Source organism: Anabrus simplex, chromosome 1 (assembly GCF_040414725.1).
Source record: "Anabrus simplex isolate iqAnaSimp1 chromosome 1, ASM4041472v1, whole genome shotgun sequence".
Taxonomy (NCBI): domain Eukaryota; kingdom Metazoa; phylum Arthropoda; class Insecta; order Orthoptera; family Tettigoniidae; genus Anabrus; species Anabrus simplex.
In genome coordinates this window covers 1,051,207,955-1,051,230,472 of record NC_090265.1, presented here as the reverse complement: position 1 = coordinate 1,051,230,472, position 22,518 = coordinate 1,051,207,955, and positions in this window count along the sequence as shown.

Sequence of the window (22,518 nt, the reverse complement as noted above, 5' to 3'; positions counted from 1 at the left end):
GGACTACACTGGAAGATGTGCCTGATTTACCTAGATGATGTTATCGTTCTGGAAATCACCTTTGACGAGCACTTGAATAACTTGAGGGAGATTTTTGGAAAATTGAGACCAGCCCAGCTGAAGTTAAGCCCGAAGAAATACCACCTCTTCAGGAAGGAAGCCCTGGGAAGCACATTTGATGAGCACTTGAAGAACATGAGGGAGATTTTTTGAAAATTGAGAGCAGGCCCGCGGAAATTGAGCCCGAAGAAATGCCAGCTCTTCAGGAAGGAAGTACTGTACCTCGGCCATATCGTCTCGGAGGAAGGAGTCCGAACGCATCCAGAGAAAACCACGAGGATGAGGGAGTAGCCAGTACCTGTGTCCCAGTTTTGAAGCTTCCTGGGCTTCTGTACCTACTACCGTCAATTCATCAGGGAATTTTCTAACATTGCCAAGCCGTTGCATCGCCTTACGCAGAATGACTAAAGGTTCATCTCGACGGCAGAATACCTAGAAAGCTTTCGACCACCTGAAGCACGCATTGTGTACAGCACCGGTATTGGTATATCCCAGAACTGGGGCGAAATTTGTTCTCGACACGGACGCCAGCGAATTTGGTATTGGGTATATCCTGTCTCAGGTCGTGTTCAACGAAGAAAGGGTAGGGGCATGCTTCAGTAAGACCCTCTCTAAACCTGAAATAAGTTACTGCGTCCCCTAAAAAGACCCGTTTGCCATTGTAAAGATCGTCAAGAATTTCCATAAGTACCTGTATGACCAAGAATTCCTCATCAGGACTGCCTATGCATCGCTTAGGTGGCTTCTAAATTTCAAGAACCCGGAAGGACAGATCGCACGATTCTGGAGAGACTGCAGCAGTAAAACTATGTGATAGAACACCGCAAAAGTCACCGATATTCCAACGCCGACGTTTTGTCCCGAAGGCCTTGTCCAGAAGACAGCAAGTTCTGCTTCAAGAGGGAGGCTGAACACGAAGTTGCCAGCCAAAGGACCACCGTGGAGTTCGAGGGAAGCTGGAGTCGCGACGCCTGGATGTATGCACAGAAGGATGACGAGGATATCGGACTGTTGGCCGAGAGGAAGACTGCCCGTGTTCCGAGGCCTGGATGGATAAACGTCAGAAACCTCAGCCATAAGACGGAGTCGTGCTGCTCGCCATGGGACTCTCTGGTGATCAGGAATAGGTAGCTAAAGCGCGCTTGGGAAAGTAGCGACGGTAAGACTCTCCGGGACCAGGTAGTTGTCCCACGCAGTATGGTGGTGGAAGTCCTGAAGGAATTTCATGGTGGAGCTTCGGGAGGACACCTCGGAATCAAGAACACCTTGGAAAAGGTCCAAGGGAGGTTCTAGTGGTTGGGGTGCCGATCGGACGTGGAAGACGTCTGCACTAAATGCAACGTGCCTGCTGCCAGCAAGGGACCAAGCCGGAGACATAAAGGTCGAATGAAAACTTACAACGTGGGCGCGCCCCTCGAGATAGTGGCAATTGATGTGGCCGGACCATTCTATATCAGTGACGCGGGAAACCGCTTTATACTCGTCGTCATTGACTAGTTCACGAAGTGGTCGGAGGCGTATGCGTTTCCGAACTCGGAGACAACTACAGTGGTGGACCGTCGTGGACGAGTTCGTCAGCAGATACGGCGTGCCATTAGAGCTACATTCCGATCAGGGACGGGACTTCGAATCAGCGGTCTTCCAAAATCTGTGCCGTTTGAGTATCCGGAAGAACAGGACCACACCTCTACATCTCCAGTCGGATGGAATGGTGGAACAATTCAATAATACCATCGAGAATCACCTGCGAATAGTCGTCAGCGAACATCAGAGGGCCTGGGATCGTCATCTTGCCCTGTTCCTCTTGGCGTATCGCTCTGCAGTGCACGAGGCACACCAGCAAGGACGTTGTTCGGGAAAGAACTGCGCTTACCGGTGGATTTAGCAGTTGGCCGATCTGAGAAACATCCTGCCCTTAGCGACCAATACTGCCTCGATCTAGCAGGGAAACTAGAGGATGTACACGCCACTGTCCGGAAGAGATTGACAATAGAGAGCGACCGAAAGGCACGATACGACCAACGAGCGAATGCTACCGGATATCATGAAGAAGACCTGGTATGGCTGTATAAGCCCAAAAGGAAGAGAGGCTTGTTCCCCAAACTCCAGTCGGCGTGGGAAGGCACTTACCGTGTTATCAAGGGAATAAATGACGTCATCTATCGCATACAATGGAGCCCGATAAGCAAGATGAAGGTTGTGCATCTGGACCGATTGGTGCTTTAACATGGAACAGCTGAAGAAGGTAACTGATCGGGACGATTAGCTCTCGAAGGGGGGCAATGCTAAGTGCTCAAACGACCGTCAGCCATGTCACAACCCCTCCCAACCCGCCCGAGGACATGCAAGGGCCCATCCTCTATTGTACACTTGAACTAGTTTCTCCCCGCAATTTCTGGAAGGCGCAACGGGAATGTTCCATCTCCAGCCGAGCCATGAATATTCTAGTAGCTCATCATCGATGAATAAATACAAGGCCGCTGTGAGCGAGTGGTTGTTCTGGTGTCGGAGTGTCCAGTGAGTAGCTGGACAGAAGACGGCATACGGAACGGAAGACTGTGTGCTACCTGAGAGTACTCTCTCTCTCTGTGTGTGTGTGTGTGTGTGTGTGTGTGTGTGTGTGTGTGTGTGTGTGTGTGTAGACTGAGGACCGCCGCGCCATCTCGTGCTATGTCCATGTACAGTACTACGAGTGTTACGAGTGTCATGTTCCAGAACATATGGCCAGTGTATGGTAGCACTGTGAAAATGTGAGGAAAAAAGTTGCCATGACTTATGACCCACCTCTAGTATTTTATTATAGCATCTACTTATTAATTACATAAAAACAAGATTACATACCGTATCTAGGTTAATTAATTCACTCATGCGTTGATATCAATTCCATTAAAACGATGGAAGTCATTCTTCTCGACGGCTTCTTACACAATGCCCAGTATTGATATTGTATTAAAACACCTTAAATCGAGTATTCCACCGAGTTTCATTTGACTGTTCTATTGTATTATTTAGGTACCGTAATTGATTATACCACTTCGTTTTGCATAGGTAACTATAAGTCTTTTGCTTCTTTCATGAGTTCATAAATGTACGGGGGATTCTCAGATAAGAACTGTAGTTTAAAGGCGTTTCATAGAACAGATAGGAACAATTCAGATCTGTACAGGTCTCAGTAAACGAAATTGGAAAGTGTGCATGTGCACTGATTGTTTTTTTTGCTGTAGGGTCTACATGCTGAGATGTCCGTCGTAACAGGAGCTTCACCTCGGGACATGCACTGTAGTCGATAACCTCCTGCATGACTGTTATGTTCACATTTTCCACCTTATCGGGACACTGTTGTCGAATGGGGACAACATTTTTGACATCTACCTTTCCGTGTGAAGCTCCAGTATTTATTAACATCTATGTGAAATCCAAGAAGCGCTCGCCATCAGTTATCCCAAATGACCTCAAGTTCCGTGCACACATAGCCACACATTTTTCGGTTATCAACTCCTGCGACAGTTTGAATAATAATAATAATAATAATAATAATAATAATAATAATAATAATAATAATAATAATAATAATAATAATAATAATAATAATAATAATAATAATAATGCCGGAATTCTGTCCCGCAGCAGTTCTTTTACGTTCCAGTAAATCTACCGACACGAGGCTGACGTATTTGAGCACTTTCAAATGCCACTGGACTGAGCCAGGATGGAACCTGCCAAGCTGGGGTCAGAAGGCCAGCACCTCAACCGTCTGAGCCAATCAGCCCGGCACGGTTTGAGTTGTCGATTCCCATAGTCACCTCGAGATTTTTGATTTGCAACGCACGAATGACGGGAAATATGAGAGGTTCCAGTCGAACCTTTTGCATGAGCATACAATACATCACATAACGAACAACACAAAAAATAACTTATTTTTCACTGCCACAATCCGGTTAGTGTGATTAGCTGCCACCCCCGGAGGCCCGGGTTCGATTCCCGGCTCTGCCACGAAATTTGAAACGTGGTGCAAGGGCTGGAACGGGGTCCACTCAGACTCGGGAGGTCAACTGAGTAGAAGGGATTCGATTCCCAACTCAGCCATCCTCGGAAGTGGTTTTCCGTGGTTTCCAGATAAATGCCGGGATGGTACCTAACTTAAGGCCACGGCCGCTTCCTTCCTCTTCCTTATCTATCCCTTCCGATATTCCCATACCCCCACTTCCGCAAGACCCCTGTTCAACATAGCATGTGAGGCCTCTTGGGCGAGGTACTGGTCTTCCTTCCAGTTGTATTCCCCGACCCAAAGTCTTACGCTCCAGGACACTGCCCTTGAGGCGGTAGAGGTGGTATCCCTCGCTGAGTCCGAGAGAAAAACCAACCCTGGAGGGTAAACAGATTAAGAAAAAAAGAAAGAAGAATGGACATGAATTTTACCGATTGTTCGAATGCTCTTTTGAAACTGTAATAAAGTAGAAGCCCATGAACTGGGCTGCTGGACAGGAGTCTGGTAGTGTGATAAAATAAAAAATTCGTGTGGCTATTTCTAGCCGAGTGCAGCTCTTGTAAGGCAGAACCTCCGATGACTGTGGGCGGCATCTGTCATGTGTAGGTTATTGCGTGTTATTGTGGTGGAGGATAACGTTATGTGTGGTATATGAGCTGCAGGGGTGTTGGGGACAGCACAAACACCCAGCCTCCGGGCCATTGGAATTAACCAATGCAGGTTAAATTCTCCGACCCGTCCGGGAATCGAACCCGGGACTCTCTGAACCGAAGGCCAGTACGCTGACCATTCTGCCAACGAGTCCTACGGTAGTGTGATACGTTGTGAAGATGTGTATTAAGACTATCACAGATACTCAGCCCCTGAGCTAGAGAAATTAACCGAAAATGGCTAAAATGCCTGGCCCAGCCGTAAATCGAACCTGGGGCCCTGTGAACCGAAGCCACATATGTTGAGCATTCAGCCAAGGAGCCGGACAATACTGGGAAGATAATTATTAATTGTTCTGTCAAGTTGAGCAACATATTATAATCTTCTGATAAGGAAAGCATGACAATGTGCCTTACTGAACCTCTCTCTAACATCTATCATAACTAAATTGACAGGCATCACTATCTTATCACATTCTACTGCTGTCATACTTGGTAGTGACGTTCAAGTATAATGATAACTAATGGCTTATCGTTTTTAAAAACAACGGACAGATATTAAAGAGCATTCGTTATAGCGCAACATATTACCTTCACTGAGATCCGTATAATTTTATTAGTAACAATTCAACTGTCCGCCTCTGTGGTGTAGTGGTTAGTGTGATTAGCTGCCACCCCCGGAGACCCGAGTTCGATTCCCAGCTCTGCCACGAAATTTGAAAAGTGGTACGAGGGTTGTAACGGAGTCCACTCAGCCTCAGGAGGTCAACTGAGTAGAGGTAGGTTCGATTCCCACCTCAGCCATCCTGGAAGTTGTTTTCCATGGTTTCCCAATTCTCCTCCAGGCAAATGCCGGGATGGTACCTAACTCAATGCCACGGCCGCTTCATTCCCTCTTTCTTGTCTATCCCTTCCAATCTTCTCATCCCCCGTAAGGCCCCTGTTCAGCGTAGCAGGTGAGGCCGTCTGGGCGAGGTACTGTCATCCCCCAGTTCAGTTGTATCCCCGACCCAATGTCTCACGCTCCAGGACACTGCACTTGAGGCGGTAGAGGTGGGATCCCTCGCTGAGTCCGAGGAAAAAGCCAATCCTAGAGGGTAAACAGATTAAGAAGTAGAAGAAGGAGAGTAACTCTTCATGGTTACGCAAGTTTTCGCAACATAGACATAACTTAGTCCTATAAGCCGCGTGCTCGTTACCGAACTGTCCGAGTCGTTGGCTGAATGGTCAGCGTACTGGCCTTCGGTTCAGAGGGTCCCGGGTTCGATTCCCGGCCGGGTCGGGGATTTTAACCTTCATTGGTTAATTCCAATGGCCCGGAGGCTGGGTGTTTGTGCTGTCCCCAACATCCCTGTAACTCACACACCACACATAACACTATCCTCCGCCACAATAACACACAGTTACCTACACATGGCAGATGCCGCCCACCCTCCTCGGACGGTCTGCCTTACAAGGGCTGCACTCGGCTAGAAACAGCCGCACGATATTAAATTAAATTAAATTACCGAACTGTTGCAAGTAACGTAACGACTACTGTAAAAACGTTTTCATATGGAAACCACACAGGCAGGCGGGGCATGAACGCAGGCATGTGAAATGATGAACTACTAGTAATGCAAACATTCCTATATCGGGTGAGTCAGCCGCGCCTGATGTTTTATGCTATTAGGCATCCCACCGAACGTCACTTGTGTCCTTATGGTCTATTCTCCTTTACCGATCGCCAAGCAACGATCGCCTGTAATCACTCACTGCACCATTACCTTTGCAAAAACATGTACGTATTGGACAGATTTACACAATTCATTTAACTGTCATACGGTTATGTAAAAAATATGTGCCAATTATGAGCTTTCGGTAGGATATGAAATGAACGCTAAAAGCGATAGCATACTGATAGAAAACACGTGTGCATTTCTGAAGCGGAAATAGTAGTCTAACTAGTAGGCCTTCTATAGTAACCTGCCACCTGGAGTCGCCTTGGTGTCACAGATAAAGTGCGGCGCTGTTAATTCAGCTGCGTTTGGTAGGTGGGTTCGAATCCTACTTGATCCTGTACATTTTATTCGCATTTTATACTTCGAGAATCTTCGTTTTTTTTTTGCTAGTTGCTTTACGTCGCACCGATACAGATAGGTCTTACGACGACGATGGGACAGGAAAGGCCTAGGAATGGGAAGGAAGCAGCCATGGCCTTAATTAAGGTACAGCCCCAGCATTTGCCTGGTGTGAAAATGGGAAACCACGGAAAACCATTTTCAGGGCTGCCGACAGTGGTGTTCGAACCCACTATCTCCCGGATGCGAGCTCAACAGCTGCACGCTCCTAACCGCACGTCTAACTCGCCCGGTACTTCGAGAATCATCCACAGAGCCAATGGATCCGAATGTCCTCACGTCGTGGGTTAATTAATTTATTTATTCATTCATTTATTGTCCGCCTCTGTGGTGTAGTGGTTAGTGTAATTAGCTGCCACCCCCGGAGGCCCGGGTTCAATTCCCGCCTCTGCCACGCAATTTGAAAAGTGGCACGAAGGCCGGAACGGGGTCCACTCAGCCTCGGGAGGTCAACTGAGTAGAGGTGGGTTCGATTCCCTCCTCAGCCACCATGGAAGTGTTTTTCCGTGGTTTCCCACTTCTCTAGGCGAATGCCGAGATGGTACTTAACTTAAGGCCACGGCCGCTTCTTTCCCTCTTCCTTGTCTATCCCTTCGAATCTTCCCCTCCCCCGCAAGAGCAGGTGAGGCCGCCTGGGCGGGGTACTGGTCATCCTCCCCAGTTGTATCCACCGAGTCTGAAGCTCCAGGACACTGCCCTTGAGGCGGTAGAGGTGGGATCCGTCGCAGACTCCGAGGGAAAACTGACCCTGGAGGGTAAGCAGATGAAGAAGAAGTATTATTTATTTATTTATTTATTTATTTATTTATTTATTTATTTATTTATTTATTTATTTATTTTAGCACTGTTCTAGGCCATTAGGGCTGCTTATGTGGATGTTTTATAAGCAGGGCTGGACGAGGATAGAATGGTTGGGGGTTTGAATCCGCTTGACTGAGCAACAGTTAGCGCAGTAAGTATTCGAATAGATAGCCGCCTGTAATAATGTACGTTTCAGCACGCCGTTGAACTGCCATTCGAGCTCTTTGTAGCAGTGTGGGTGTTATGGATTCACAGGCTTCCGTAATAAGGTTTCAGAGGCTTTCAGGATTTTCCGGCTACTGAGCGTACACTACATCCTTCAAATAGCCCGATAGGAGGAAGTCCAGTGGAGTCAAATCGGGCGATCTAGCAGGCCAGGTGACAAGTCCTCCCCTTCCTATCCATCGACCGGGATATGTAACATTCAGGTAGTTGTGAACATCTGCTGACGTGTGAGAGGGAGCTCCGTCGTGTTGATACCACATGGTTACACGCTCACCCAGAGGCACATCCTCTAGCAGCAATGGTAGTTGTTCAGGGGCCTTGCTGGGGGATGGCAAGATTGGAAGGGACAGACAAGGAAGAGGTAAGGAAGCGGCCGTGGCCTTAAGTTAGGTACCATCCCGGCATTTTCCTGGAGGAGAAGTAGGAAACCGAGGCTGAATGGGCCCCGTTCCAGCCCTCGTACCACTTTTCAAATTTCGCGGCAAAGCCGGGATTCGAACTCGGGCCTCCTGGGTTGGCAGTTAATCACACTAACCACTACACCACAGAGGTGGACTATGTCAACATACTCATCTGTTGGATACATAGCGAAGAAATGACCAAGACTGCCCGGCTAGACCAAGTGTCATTCCACTACACATTCAACATGCATGCTATTGGTCGAATATGGCACGAGTGACCTCTTATTTGATCATCAAAGTTCAAAATATGAATGAAAATATTCATTGCTTGTGGGATTCGAACCCATCTACCAATGCAACATGCATCCACACGTCTGTGGTTAGTGCATTACATCACGGTGACTGTGGCCTCCAGTTTATCAGAAACTTACTTGCTATAAAACTACGTCCCGCTTCACAAACTCGCACATGTTTTCTATCAATATGCCATCGCTTTCAGCGATAATTTCATAACCAGTCGGAAACTTATAATTGGCACGTACAATTTACATAACCGTATGCCTGTTTGATGTATCGAGTAACCTGTCGCGTACACATTTCTGCAAAGGTAATGGTGCAGTGAGTGATTAAAGGCGATTGTTGCTTGGTATGTGGCAAAGGAGAAAAGACCACCACCCCACTGACGTTCGTTGGGATGCCTAAAAGCAGAAACGTCAGGCGCGGCTGACTCACCCGGTATATTAGCAATAGCTTTGTTCGTGCCGCAATACAAAAGAATCCCAAACTGTCAAGCGCATGCGCACATGCTCTTTGCTGTATATGAAGCGTTCGTGCAGCGAGTATTTGGTATTCTGACTGCTAGTCTGCTGTTCTTGCAGGCGTAGATTCCAGTTTCTTACAGTTTGAGAATAGTCAACAGAATTTGGGGATTGTTTTCGGATTTTTCGTTTACGGCGGTATTCTTAAATAAATTCTTAATTAAATGTAGTAATCGCACATTATATTTAATGAACATACATAAACGGTTAATTTGCATCTAGTACATATCCATAATATTATAAACAAAATCACGATCAAACACATGTGAACTGTCAATGTAAGCAGGTGTAGGTACTGTAGATAAACTATATTCAGTAGACCACACCCTCAATCAATCAATCAATCAATCAATCAATCAATCAATCAATCAATCAATCAATCAATCAATCAATCAATCAATCAATCACAATATAAGTTAATTGGGAAAGGTGCTGGCATCTGACGGCAATATTTATTACTTCGTGACCGTTTGCGCAGCAGGAATGTTAAACCATTTCCAGCTGTACTGTACCATGACGCTATCCCTAAAGTAGAAATATTGAGGAGATCGGAACAAATACAATGGCCGGCGGTGGCATCGAACAGAGTAAATAAGCATAGAATGTCATAGATATCCAGATTATCAGAGGAGCACACAATACATAGAATCATCCCGGTCGTGCAAAAGACAAAGAAATGAAACTTGGATTATTAAGACGGGACAGCAGTAAAGAAAGTGAACGACTATTTTATTGGCAATCCAAGTATTCAGGTGTAATTCAGCCAAGATAATAAAAGTATATTACAAAACTGCAAAAAGAAGAGGAAATACTGATCTGGAAGCGTATTAAGAAGTGTAGCCTGCCAAATTAGCGATATCCATTCGCAAAGAACACGCTCTTCCATGAAAAGTACAACTTGGGAAACTGGGAGAAGAGTAGAGCATTTTACGCCTACACAATCGCCGCACGGAGAAGAAAAAGATCAAAATTAAAGATCAGTCATAAAGTAGCCCAAATAAAGAAAGTAAATCTACACCCACGTTATTCAATTACGGAAATAGTTGAGAAGAAAGAAATTAGAGACCAGATTAAATTATGCAAGGGCTAACATTTAATCAATTGAAAGATTGCTAGAGAAAACTTCATTAACATGTGTTGTCTGATCCAATTCATCTGTTGTATTTTCATTAACGAGTTGAACGTCATCGAGAAGTTTTAACCGCATGGGGGAAATGGATTACTCAGAGCTGCCCGATCCAACCTAAGATGATCAGCCGAGACCGAGAGCCCAGATGACAACAGCCGTGCCGCTGCTAGCCGCAATATTCACTGGCAGTATTCAAGCAGACCAGTCCGTCCCAACATCGTGGAGGAAATGAGATAAGTTTCTTGTTATTTTAAGACATTTATGTAGTTTGATAGAATGCAATGTGTTTTCTTTTGAAAGTATGAAATAATCGTTGTTCCTGTTGTGATCGTCGAAATCAACTTCTTTGATATGCATATCTCTCACGATTAACATATGTGCCAATCCATGTATATTGAAGTAAGAAGTGACCGTAGTATAAATGAATCAGTCTTACCAACAGATTTTATACTGTAAGAGAGAATTACGAGAATGTGTGTAGACCCCAAATCATAGCCAAGGTTAATATAGATGTCAGTAAAGATGTATCATAGAGGTTATGCGTTGTATTTAATAAGACTGTTTATGGAAGAGTAACGTTGTCAGATAGAGTAAAGGTTAGAAGATATTAAGAAGAGTTGGATCCTATGTTGTTATGAAGGGAAACAGAAGCAAGTAATACATCGAGGGAAATATTCCTGCTATGTAGAGTTGATATTAAGAAGAGATGTAATATGAAATGCAATAATTATAAGGTAGAAGAATTGAATGAAATGAAATATGGAATATGAAGTACATGGAGATGTATATGTCTTCGTAGGAAAAAAGAAATGGGATATGTTAAGTAGGTAGTAAAGCAGGTCAAATAGGATCTTACTTGCCCATGAATGTATAAGAAAGATTATTGTCTTAGAGAATAGGGATCCTACCACAATTTCAACGTACTCAAGCTGAAATACGAATTAAGATATTGGAGTATAGTCAACTGATAACCTCAATATTATAAACAAATGATGTAATACTAGGTTATGATGTTGGTTAGTAACCTTATATTGAGCTACAGTCTTTAAGATGAACCAAGTCAGGGTTGAAAGCTACGAAATAATTTAGGTTAGTGGCACGCAAGAGTGAATATGTGGTTTTTGATGTAATATCTTAGGATATTGAGAGCTTTAATGCGTTTTAACGGCACACAGGTAGTAAATGAGCTAGATGTGACACATTTGATCTTGTTAACGTTGTACATGTGTTGAAAATATGAATTGTAGATATTATATTGAAATTAGATATAGCAGATTTATAGCAGCGAAATTTGAGCTGCACATTACAAGAAACTTATCGCATATTCCGAAGCTTAAATATTTAAAATGGTCCATGATGATATTCCGATTCAAATTCAGATTGATATTAAAGAAAAGATGATAGTCAGTTGAAATCCAGCGTAAGAAGATTAGATACTTAAAATTCATGTCATTATAAGGCACTTACACTGGAAGATGAATTATTCGAATTCATTGTAAATATGATAGGAAATATTTCTATTTTCAAGTAAAAGATGTATTCCAAAATGGTAGGCTGTACTGAGATATTATTTATGAGATGTAAGAAGAATAAAGAGCCTAATTTAATTAACAATGAATTGAAGATGGCAGCAAGAAGGGTTATATATTAATGTAGGATCAGCTGTTCAGCAGTACATACACATGTAATAAGCATTTTGGAAATAGTATCATTATTTTTCACTTCGGATTTATTTGTTTATTTTTTCTACAGATATTTACTTGTCAATAAATAATGTTAGTTTAAGAAAACCTCTCTTGAGAATTTATTTATAAATATCATGTTAGAATAAGGTATAGTAAAGATTTTAATTGACTGAATGTCCTTACTGATGAGTCGGATTTAGACATCCATCGGGGAGGTAAAATAAGGAACAACGCATTAGGTTGAAAACGAGTACCTAACATCGTATCGACGCATCAAATAGCTCTTCGAGTCCCACGCTAAAAAATCCATCGCAACTGCAAGAACCCCTGAGAATCTGGTTGGGAAATTATTTTACATTGACCTACCTGGACGCAGGAAGGGCGTAGTACCTAATACGCGCATGCGCTCTTGTAAAATTACAGATTAATCCAGATTTGCTGCACGAACAAAGGTAATATGCGCAAATAGAACAAGAACTTGTTTCTCAAATATATTTTCTGAACGAATCTTCTGTACGGAGTTTTCAATGATATTCATAAATAAACATAAAAATGGTTCATATTTAGGCCTACAGATTTTGGAGGAATGTCCTACATACGGAGCTATCATAAAATATAATTAAACATGTCCTATTACTGTATCTTTTTACTATCATGATATGACATGTGAAAATTCTACCACTAGATGTACAGCCTTAACAGTCTCCATTTTCAAACCCCACTGTCGGCAGCCCTGAAGACGGTTTTCTGTGGTTTCCCATTTTCATACAAGGCAAATGCTGGGGCTGTATCTTAATAATTAAGGCCACTGCCGCTCCCTTCCCACTCTTAGGCCTTTTCTATTCCAAAGCCACCATAAGATCTATCTGTGTCGGTGCGACGTAAAGCAAATAGTGACAAAAATGAAAAAGAGTCTCAATTGAGAAATGTAGTTCTTTGACGGAAGGCCCACTTTGTAATCTCATTTCTTGATACAAAATCATCTGCCATCTTCTCCAAATCTAACACCGTAGCAGCCTCCTTGTGTATACTCAGAAAGCTCAAATACAGTAAATTTAATCTCTGCTGTCGTGCAGTTGTATGCAAATAACTTTTAAGTTGTTACGAAAATTTTCATCATTTTTAAAAGAATACTTAAACAATTCTGAGAGTAAATCCTAACTGAACTATTTTCTTGAAGGTATTATATCCTCCAAGTCCTCAATTATTTCTCCTTCATTTAGCTACGACCCTGTGAAGCAAAAGACGATCAGAGTCTGCCAGTTTCTTGGCGGTCTCTGACTTCTCGTCCGACACAGGACGAGAATGCCATGCTTCATTAATGCTGAATGAAAATCTACGATGATCCACAGGTGGGAAAGTCCCGTAACGAGGTCGTTTTCGGAACGTGGAATTTCGCCCTTATTCTTGTTTTTAATCACAAATGTATCCAGTGTTTCTGGATTTTTCAAATTATTTAACACCATCGTGTAAAGAGTACCAATAATATACTACCGTACAGCTAATGATCGGTCTATTTATATAATTCTGTCCTTGCAGTAACTCGAAATTATGTCTGAATTACGCGTAGGCCTACCCTGCTCGGTCTAGAGCCATACAAAGGGCTTTAGGTCAGTCATACGACACTTTGACAGAAGGGTACCGCACAGAACTCGAAGCTGACTGACTTGGAAGTGGACTGTTCTACATTGGACGATTTGTTAACTAGTACTAGGCGTTAAACTGGACGTGGAAAGGAGGGAATGTAGGCTACTCATCAGATTTACGGGACAGCTGATGACAGCTATCTCTGGTAAAACAGTTAAGATGCGGCAGTTTGGAAAGCCTGGTTATTATTCTTGTTGTTATTGTTATTATTGTTCGTTAAGTCCACTAAGGACCGCGAGATCTCAACTGTTTGTCTTCTTGCGGGCCTACCAACTTTTCATCCTTTCGGAGTGTGGTTTCTTCCATGCATCAGAATGGACATGTTTCAGTCGAGTTCGGACTTCCTCTTAATGAACTTTTCTAAGATTGTGTTTGAGTGGTGCTCGGAGTTGAATGTCTGTTTCTGTCCAACATTATCTTCATATTGTCATCTTTCCTACTATTAAAGATACCGCTCAAATTTTTCGTCTACTAATGTCATTCCACGCCATCTCTTCACTGACAGATCAGAACATACCACTTAGTCGAGCAGCTCTTCTTCATTCTCCCAAGTCTTCCCAGCCCAAACTTTGCAACATTTTTGTAACGCTACCTGTTATCGGAAATCGCCCAGAACAAATCGAGCTGCTTTTCTTTGGATTTCTCCAGTTCTTGAATCAAGTAATCCTGGTGAGGGTCCCAGAAACTGGAACCATACTCTATTTGGGGTATTACCAGAGACTTATATGCCCTCTCCTTTACATCCCTACTACAACCCCAAAACGCCCTCATTACCGTGTACAGAGATCTGTACCCTTTATTTACAATCCCATTTATGTGATTACCCCAATGAAGATCTTTCTTTATATTAACATCTAGATACTTACAGTGATCCCCACAAGGAACGTTTACTCCATCAACGCAGTAATTAAAACTGAGAGGACTTTTCCTATTTGTGAAACTCACAACCTGACTTTTAACCCCGTTTATAACCATACCATTGCCTGCTGTCCATTTCACAACATTATCGAGGTCATTTTGCAGTTGCTCACAATTTTGTAAGTTATTTATTACTCCATATAGAATAACATCAACCGCAAAAAGCCTTATCTCTGATTCCACTTCTTTAGTCATATCATTTATATATATAAGTATAAGAAAACATAAATGTCAATAATACTCCCTTGAGGAATTCCCCACCGGGCGAGTTGGCCGTGCGCGTAGAGGCGCGCGGCTGTGAGCTTGCATCCGGGAGATAGTAGGTTCGAATCCCACTATCGGCAGCCCTGAAGATGGTTTTCCGTGGTTTCCCATTTTCACACCAGGCAAATGCTGGGGTTGTACCTTAATTAAGGCCACGGCCGCTTCCTTCCAACTCCTAGGCCTTTCCTATCCCATCGTCGCCATAAGACCTATCTGTGTCGGTGCGACGTAAAGCCCCTAGCAAAAAAAAAAAACAAAAAAAAAAGGAATTCCCCTCTTAATTATTACAGGGTCAGATAAAGCTTCGCCTACTTTAATTCTCTGAGATCTATTTTCTAGAAATATAGCCACCCATTCAGTCACTCTTTTTTGTAGTCCAGTTGCACTCATTTTTGCCAGTAGTCTCCCATGATCCACCCTTTCAAATGCCTTAGACAGGTCAATCGCAATACTGTCCATTTGACCTTCTGAATCCAAGATATCTGCAATATCTTGCTGGAATCCTACAAGTTGAGCTCAGTGAAATAACCTTTCCTAAACCCAAACTGCCTGATTCGAAACAGTTATTAATTTCGCAAACAAGTCTAACATAATCAGAAAGAATGCTTTCCTAAAGCTTACATGCAATGACTGTCAAACTAACTGGCCTAAATTTCAGCTTTATGCCTGTCACCCTTTCCGTTGACACGGGGGCTACTATAGCAACTCTCCATTCACTTGATATGGCCTCTTCATGAAGACAATAATCAAATAAGTACTTCAGATATGGTACTATATCCCAACCCATTGTCTTTAGTATATTCCCCGAAAGCTTATCAATTACAGCTGCTTTTCTCGTTTTCAAATGTTGTATCTTATTGTAAATGTCGTTATCATAGGTAAATTTTAATACTTCTTTAATATTGACACCTCCTATATCTGGACATTTTCCTTGTAACCAACAAACTTTACATACTGCTGACTGAATGTTTCTGCCTTTTGAAGATCCTCACTTACACACTCGCCTTGTCCATTAATGATTCATAGAATGTCCTTCATGGAACCAGTTTCTTCCTTAAAGTACGTATACATACCCTTCCATTTTTCACTAACATTTGTATTACTGCCAATTATGCTTGCCATCATGTTATCCTTAGCTGACTTCTTTGCTAGATTAAAGTTCGTAGTAAGTTCCTTCAATTTATCCTTACTAGCACAATAATTTCTAACTATATTGCTTTCCAACCTACACCTCCTTCTTAGTCTCATTATTTCTCTTATAATATAGTGGGGTCCTTGCCATTCCCTACCATATTTAAAGGTACAAACCTGTTTTGACATTCCTCAACAAATGCATTAAGCCAATCCCAGGGTATATTTAGATTTTTACTTATTTTATGCACTCTCTATTTTGTATTTATTGCCAAAGGATCGACCTAACCAACAAGATACAGCCAAGTACCGTCCAATTACATGCCTCCCGACTTTATATAATATTATAACATCTTGTCTAGTGGTACGCCTCGCTATACATTGTAATCAAAATAACATCACTGATGAGCAACCAAAAGGCAGCAGAAAGAACGCCAAGGTATACGAAGAACAACTTGGCATTGGTGTACGAGCAGGCCTACACAAACACCGATATTTGTCAATGGCCTACATAGACTATAAAAAAGCGCCATTGACCTAGGTGTTAGGCCCCTTTAAACAACAAACATCACTACAGAAAATCTTTCGATTCAATTCCCTATGATTGGTTGCTAATGATTCATCAGCTCTACAAAGTTGATGTCACATTCTGAGGTGCGTAATGTCGAAATGGAAGACGAAACTATTGTTGCACACACCTGTGGAAGTTATTGAAATCAATGAGATTCCAGTTAGGCGAGGCATCCTTCAAGGTTATACACTTGTAAGTCCAATTTGATTCGTTTTAAGCTTGAACTCGCAGTCAAACATACTTAAGTCAACAGAATACGGCTTTGAAGTTAGATCTGGGAGCGCGGTCGGGAGAAAAAAGCTCTATACTTGAAATCGCGTCTTGTTTATGGAAGACGTAAAGATTTAGGCTCCGGATCAACACCAGCTTGCCTGCTTATTTGGAGCGGCTGAAAAATTATCAAGAGACGTCAACATGAACTTTGTGCTTGATGAATACAGGACGTAACCAGGGGAAAATTAGGGCCTGCAGGAAGTCTCATCATGAATTTCGAGATGGGAGACTAATCGAAGTTATGACAAACTATCCATATTGAAGGAGCTCAAATGAAACTGGAATTGACAAATAAATTTGCCAAACGGGTTTGCAAGAGCCTAAAGGCAAAATTATATTCAAAATATATGGTCAAAGTGATCAACACCTATGCTCTTCTGGTTTTTGGATACTCACTCTGTATTATTAACTGGATTAACGACGAAATGGAAGATTTACAACGGAAATCTGGAGTTATGATGGCTTAAGAAAGTTTATATAATCATCCCAAGCCATCAGTAGAAAGAACAACACTCCCCAGAACCCTGACGCAAAAGGCATAATGGACATCAACAACCAACGCAAGCAACAAGACTTAGAGCATCTTTTAATCAGAAAGACACAACATTACACCAGACAATATGCAGAGCAGATAACTCAACACGGCTGTGCTTTAGCAAAGACCAAAGCCAAAAAAATATCTGTACCACTGGATGAAAATTGAGCATATGGATGAGCAAACCACTTCATGGAAAACATCCCGATGAGGTTGGCCAGGATTACGTCGACATACAAGCGTCGAATTATTGGCTAACTGATGGACAATTATTTCCTGAGATGGAAGGCTTCATGATGGCAATTCAAGTCTAAGTAATCCCCACAAGAACTACTTGAAAGTAATCGTCAAGGACACATCAGTTTTGGATGATCACAATCGGAACTATGTCATTCAATCGAGTCAGTCAACATGTCACATCAGGCTATACAGTTTTGACAGGTACAGACTGGTATAACATGTCCAGCTCGTCACAATTCAGTTGAAAATATTTTACATCTGGAACTCGCACTCAAACTTGGTCTTCTAAGATCCGAGAGACAGCCGTATTACAAATACCAACCTGAATCTTTGCTTGAAAACCATAATTATAATCTTTTCTGGGATCGTACAAGTTTTTCCGATCGTACTACCTCAAGAATGGAATGGCAAACTATGCCCAAGAAAAAGCATAAAGACAATTTTGTATAACCTCCTTCATGCTGAAAGCAATGGAGAAATTTCTGGATAAAAGTATCAGAAGAACGGTGCAACTGAAATCAACGTTACATAAAAATCAGTTTGCATGTAGACCTGGCAGATACACTGAAGTAGCACTCCACCAGTTGGTTTGTAAACTAGAGGAAAGCCTAGGATATAAAGAAATTGCACTGGCGGCATTTCTAGATATAGAAGGAGCCTTCAGCAATACAACATATGGCTATGATCAAAGCAGCTCTGTTTGAAGAAACGCTGACGGCTAGGGCCACCCGAGGCTGTGCTGAGGGAGGAGTTCTTTCACCTCTGCTGTGGAACCTTGTGGTGAACAAAATCATAGCTATGCTCAACGAACAGTTTTTCTATACACAAGGATACGCAGACGACCTAGTGATTGTGGTACGAGGTAAGGCGATGAGTGTTATCCAGAACCTCGTGAAAAGATCACTCAACCTTGTGGAGAACTGGTGTCGGGAAGAACAAGTTTCAGTCAACCCGAACAAGATAACTCTGGTCCCTTTTACAAGAAGGAGAGAATTAGAGGGAAAGAGATCACTGAAGCTCTTTGGATAAGATATATATATGGAAGAATGGGCACTGCGCCTAGGTGTAGTGTTAGATAAAAATCTAACCTGGAATCCACATATAGAAAGGAACATAACCCGAGCCAAGAACTGCTGTATGCATGTAAAAAGAGCCGTTGGGAAGATATGGGGCCTAAGACCATCAACTGGATATACATTATGATCATTAGATCGTTGATGGCCTATGCTGCAATCATCTGGTGGCATAAAGTAAGTCAAGGAAATGTCGGCAGTAGATATGATAGTCTACAGAGGATGGCATGCATAGCCATAACTGGAGCTATGAGAACTACGCCGACAGAAGCCTTGAATACTTTACTAGACCTCCCAACAGCATGCAATTTCATAAAAGGACAGGCTAGAATGAGTTCATATAGATAGGCACATCAGAATTCTGGAATGCACAAAGATCCAATCTAGGACACTGTAAAATTAAAAGAGTAATAACAGAGGAATTTCTACACATGCCTTCTGATCATATGATACAATAACACAACTTTGAAAAACCGTTTGAGACCCAGATAATAAAAAAAGAAGACTGGGATATCAAAAAGTGGAATACTGAAAAAGAAGATAGAGTGTGGTGGACTGATGGCTCAAAGACTGTGGATGTCACATGAGGAGGGATCAACGGGGATGACCTGAAAGATCAATCCAGATGAGCCTGGGCAGACACACTACAGTCTTTCAAGCTGAAATGATAGCTATCACAACTTGTCTTAAAGAAAATCTTAAAATAAACTATAGGAATAAGAACATTTTCATTTTCACGGACAGCCAAGCGAACATTAAGGCACTAGAGGCAGTCCGGATAATATCCAGAATTGTCTGGTATTGCCACTCGCTTCTTCTGAAGCTCTCAAAGTACAACATTGTCAAAATAAAATGGGTACCAGGGCATACAGGTATAAAAAGAAATGAAAAGGCAGATAAACTGGCTAGCAAAGGGGCAGAAACACATTTTGTAGGCCCAGAATCTGTATGCGGGATTTCCTATGGACAAGTCCGACACTACATAGGAAAATAGGTACAAAAGAAACGAATGGAAAACTGGAAAAATGCAGGCTGCAGGATGCAGGCTTGCAAAGGAACTGATAAAAGGACCAAACAAGAAGCATACTAAAGAACTGTTGAAACTCAGCAGAGAAAATATAAGATGGGTAGTAGGACTATTGACAGGACACTGCCATCTGAATAGAATTGGAGTAATAAGAGACAACATATGTAGGAAATGCAATGAAGCAGAAGAATCAGCTGAACACATACTTTTCGAATGTGAGGCGCTGGGTAGAATCAGACTCTCCAATCTCGGACTACCAGGTGAAGAGAGAGAAAAAAATCCAAGAAGACCCAACAAGAACAACTTGCAGCTTTGTGAAGGAAGCAGGTATATGTAGGTGGGAATGAAGGAAAAACATGTTAGGAAAAGATCTTAGAGGTCGACGCTAATTAGGAACTGATATTTAGAGGCCCCATGAAGAAAAGAAGAAGAAGAATCTCAAGAAACAGAGCAGATTTGTTGTTGATGGTCAAACGGCGCTGAGTGGTATGGCTAATTGAAACATCGATCCCATTCATTGTTACGCCCATTGATTATAGAGCGCTGTGCAACACAAAACGAGCATGGATTACTTTAGTAATTTAGAAGGATTTTCCACGTTCGTTTTTCTCCAAATCTTCCAATCGGACTGCCGTACTAAGTGAGATCGTTTAGAAACAGATGCCGAAAAATTCCGTTACTAGATGGAATTTTAGGGCACGATGCGTAAGAACTGTCTTCATCTACAAAAATGAACAGTAAGTGCCTAGAAAAGATTTTAGATGACAGTAATGCTTATTCTGGTTTTCTCCGACAAATCTTCAAATGAAGGCGCGTGGAATAGATTGAGTCTAAAAGCTCGTTCTGCACAGTTCTTTATAGTCTCAGAAAAACACGACTGTAATTATTTCGACGTGCTCCTTTAAAGTAGAGTCTAGCTCGACCATTAAATTATCCAGTCCATGAAATATTCCAGGATTTTTTTCTATTTGCTTTATGTCGCACCAACACAGATAGGTCTTATGGCGACGATGGGACAGGGAAGGCCTAGGAATGGGAAGGAAGCAGCCGTGGCCTTAATTAAGGTACAGCCCCAGCATTTGCCTAGTGTGGAAATGTGAAACCACGGAAAATCATCTTCAGGGCTGCCGACAGTGGGGTTCGAACCCACTATCTCCCGGATGCGAGCTCACAGCTGTGCGCCCCTAACCGCACGGTCAACTCGTCCGGTATATTCCAGGATTATCGGATGAATTGGTTTCATTGTGCAGCCTAAATATCCACAAAAATTAATGCAGACGATCGGTTTACTGATACTGAGATGAAACAGTTTCTCGATTCATCCTCATCAAACTGTTTACTTTTCAACCTATACACACTGTCTAACTGGCACCTGAAGTCTACCTTACCAAGCATCTCGTACTCCATACTATTGTTTATCTGCTTTTCACTAGATTTATGCTTCTTTTTTTACTTTCTCATTCAAGTGTTTTAGGAGCGTAACATCAGTTAATGTTCACACGAAATCACCAGAATTCATAGCCAAACACATGTAGGAAAAAGAACGCATTTCTTACCTCACATCCACACCAGTCTGCATACTTGTAGGCCTACAATGTGCGATTAAATTTTCTGGTAGAGTCAGCTTTACTTTTGCAAGGATTCAGAACCTGTATAATATTTAAATCGTGTTTTGGGGGTCCTAGCCTTTACATTATTTTCTAATTTACTGTCAAAATAAAGACGGCTGGTCTTTATTTTATTGTCCGCGAATTCATTTTCAAAACCAGGAATAATTAGTTACCCTAAGATGTAAGCATGTTTAGAATAAGTATGATACATAAGAAAACAAAAGACAAAGACTTAAGCACTGTGAGCACAACTCACCAGTTTCGACTCTAGAGCACAGTAGCAATATTATTATTATTCTTCTTCTTGTTTTCGAATAGGTCTACTATGGACCACGTTAAGCATCATTCATTTACGGTTCTTCCTCTTTCGATCGGCCCAGTACTTCTTCATCCTTTCGGAGTGGGCTTCTTTACGTTCTCGTGACCAGTTGTTGCCGGTCCGTTTTTTGCTACTTTGATCTTGGAATCCCTTAATTTTGTTGATGATTTTTCTGTATTCCTGTCTGTTGTATACTGCCTGCTGTGATATATTATTTTCCTCCATATCCTCCTTGACCCCTTTAAGCCAGCTAGTTTGTGTCTTCCTGTTCTCCATGTATTCCAGAATTCGCTTGGCTGTTCTCTCTGGTGGCATTCTTTTAATGTGTCCGTAGAAGCAGAGTCTTCTCTTCTTGAAGGATGTTGTGATTTTTTCGGTCCTTTTGTATAGTTCCTCATTTGGTCGCAGTCTAAATTCTTGACCCACTTTCCTGGGCCCTAGTATCTTCCTCAAGATCTTCCTTTCTGTCTTTTCAATGTTTTCTAGTAAGCCCTTCCTGTTCAGTGGAATACATTCGATCGCATATAGACTTTCTGGTTTGATGACAGTGTTGTAATGTCTGATTTTTGCAGTGAATGAAACTGATTTTTTATTGTAGACATTTCGACATAACTGGTATGCTGCTTCCATCTTTCTTGCCCTTTCCTGTAATGCTATTCCTGGTAGTCCTGTTGGGGTTATCCATTCCCCTAGATATTTAAACTTCTGTACTCTTTTAATTGTTCCATATTTGGTGACAATATTTTGTGTCGGATCCTTTTTGTCCTGAATCATTAGTTCCGTCTTTTCGAAGGATATCTGAAGTCCCGTCTTTACAGCAGTCTCTTGAAGTGTTTCAATTTGTACCTTGGCTGTTTCAGTGTCTTCTGCCAGTATTGCCATATCATCTGCGAATGCTAGACAGTCAATTATTATTATTATTATTATTATTATTATTATTATTATTATTATTATTATCATTATTATTATTATTATTATTATTATTATTATTATTATTATTATTATTATTATTATTATTATTGTTACGGAGTTT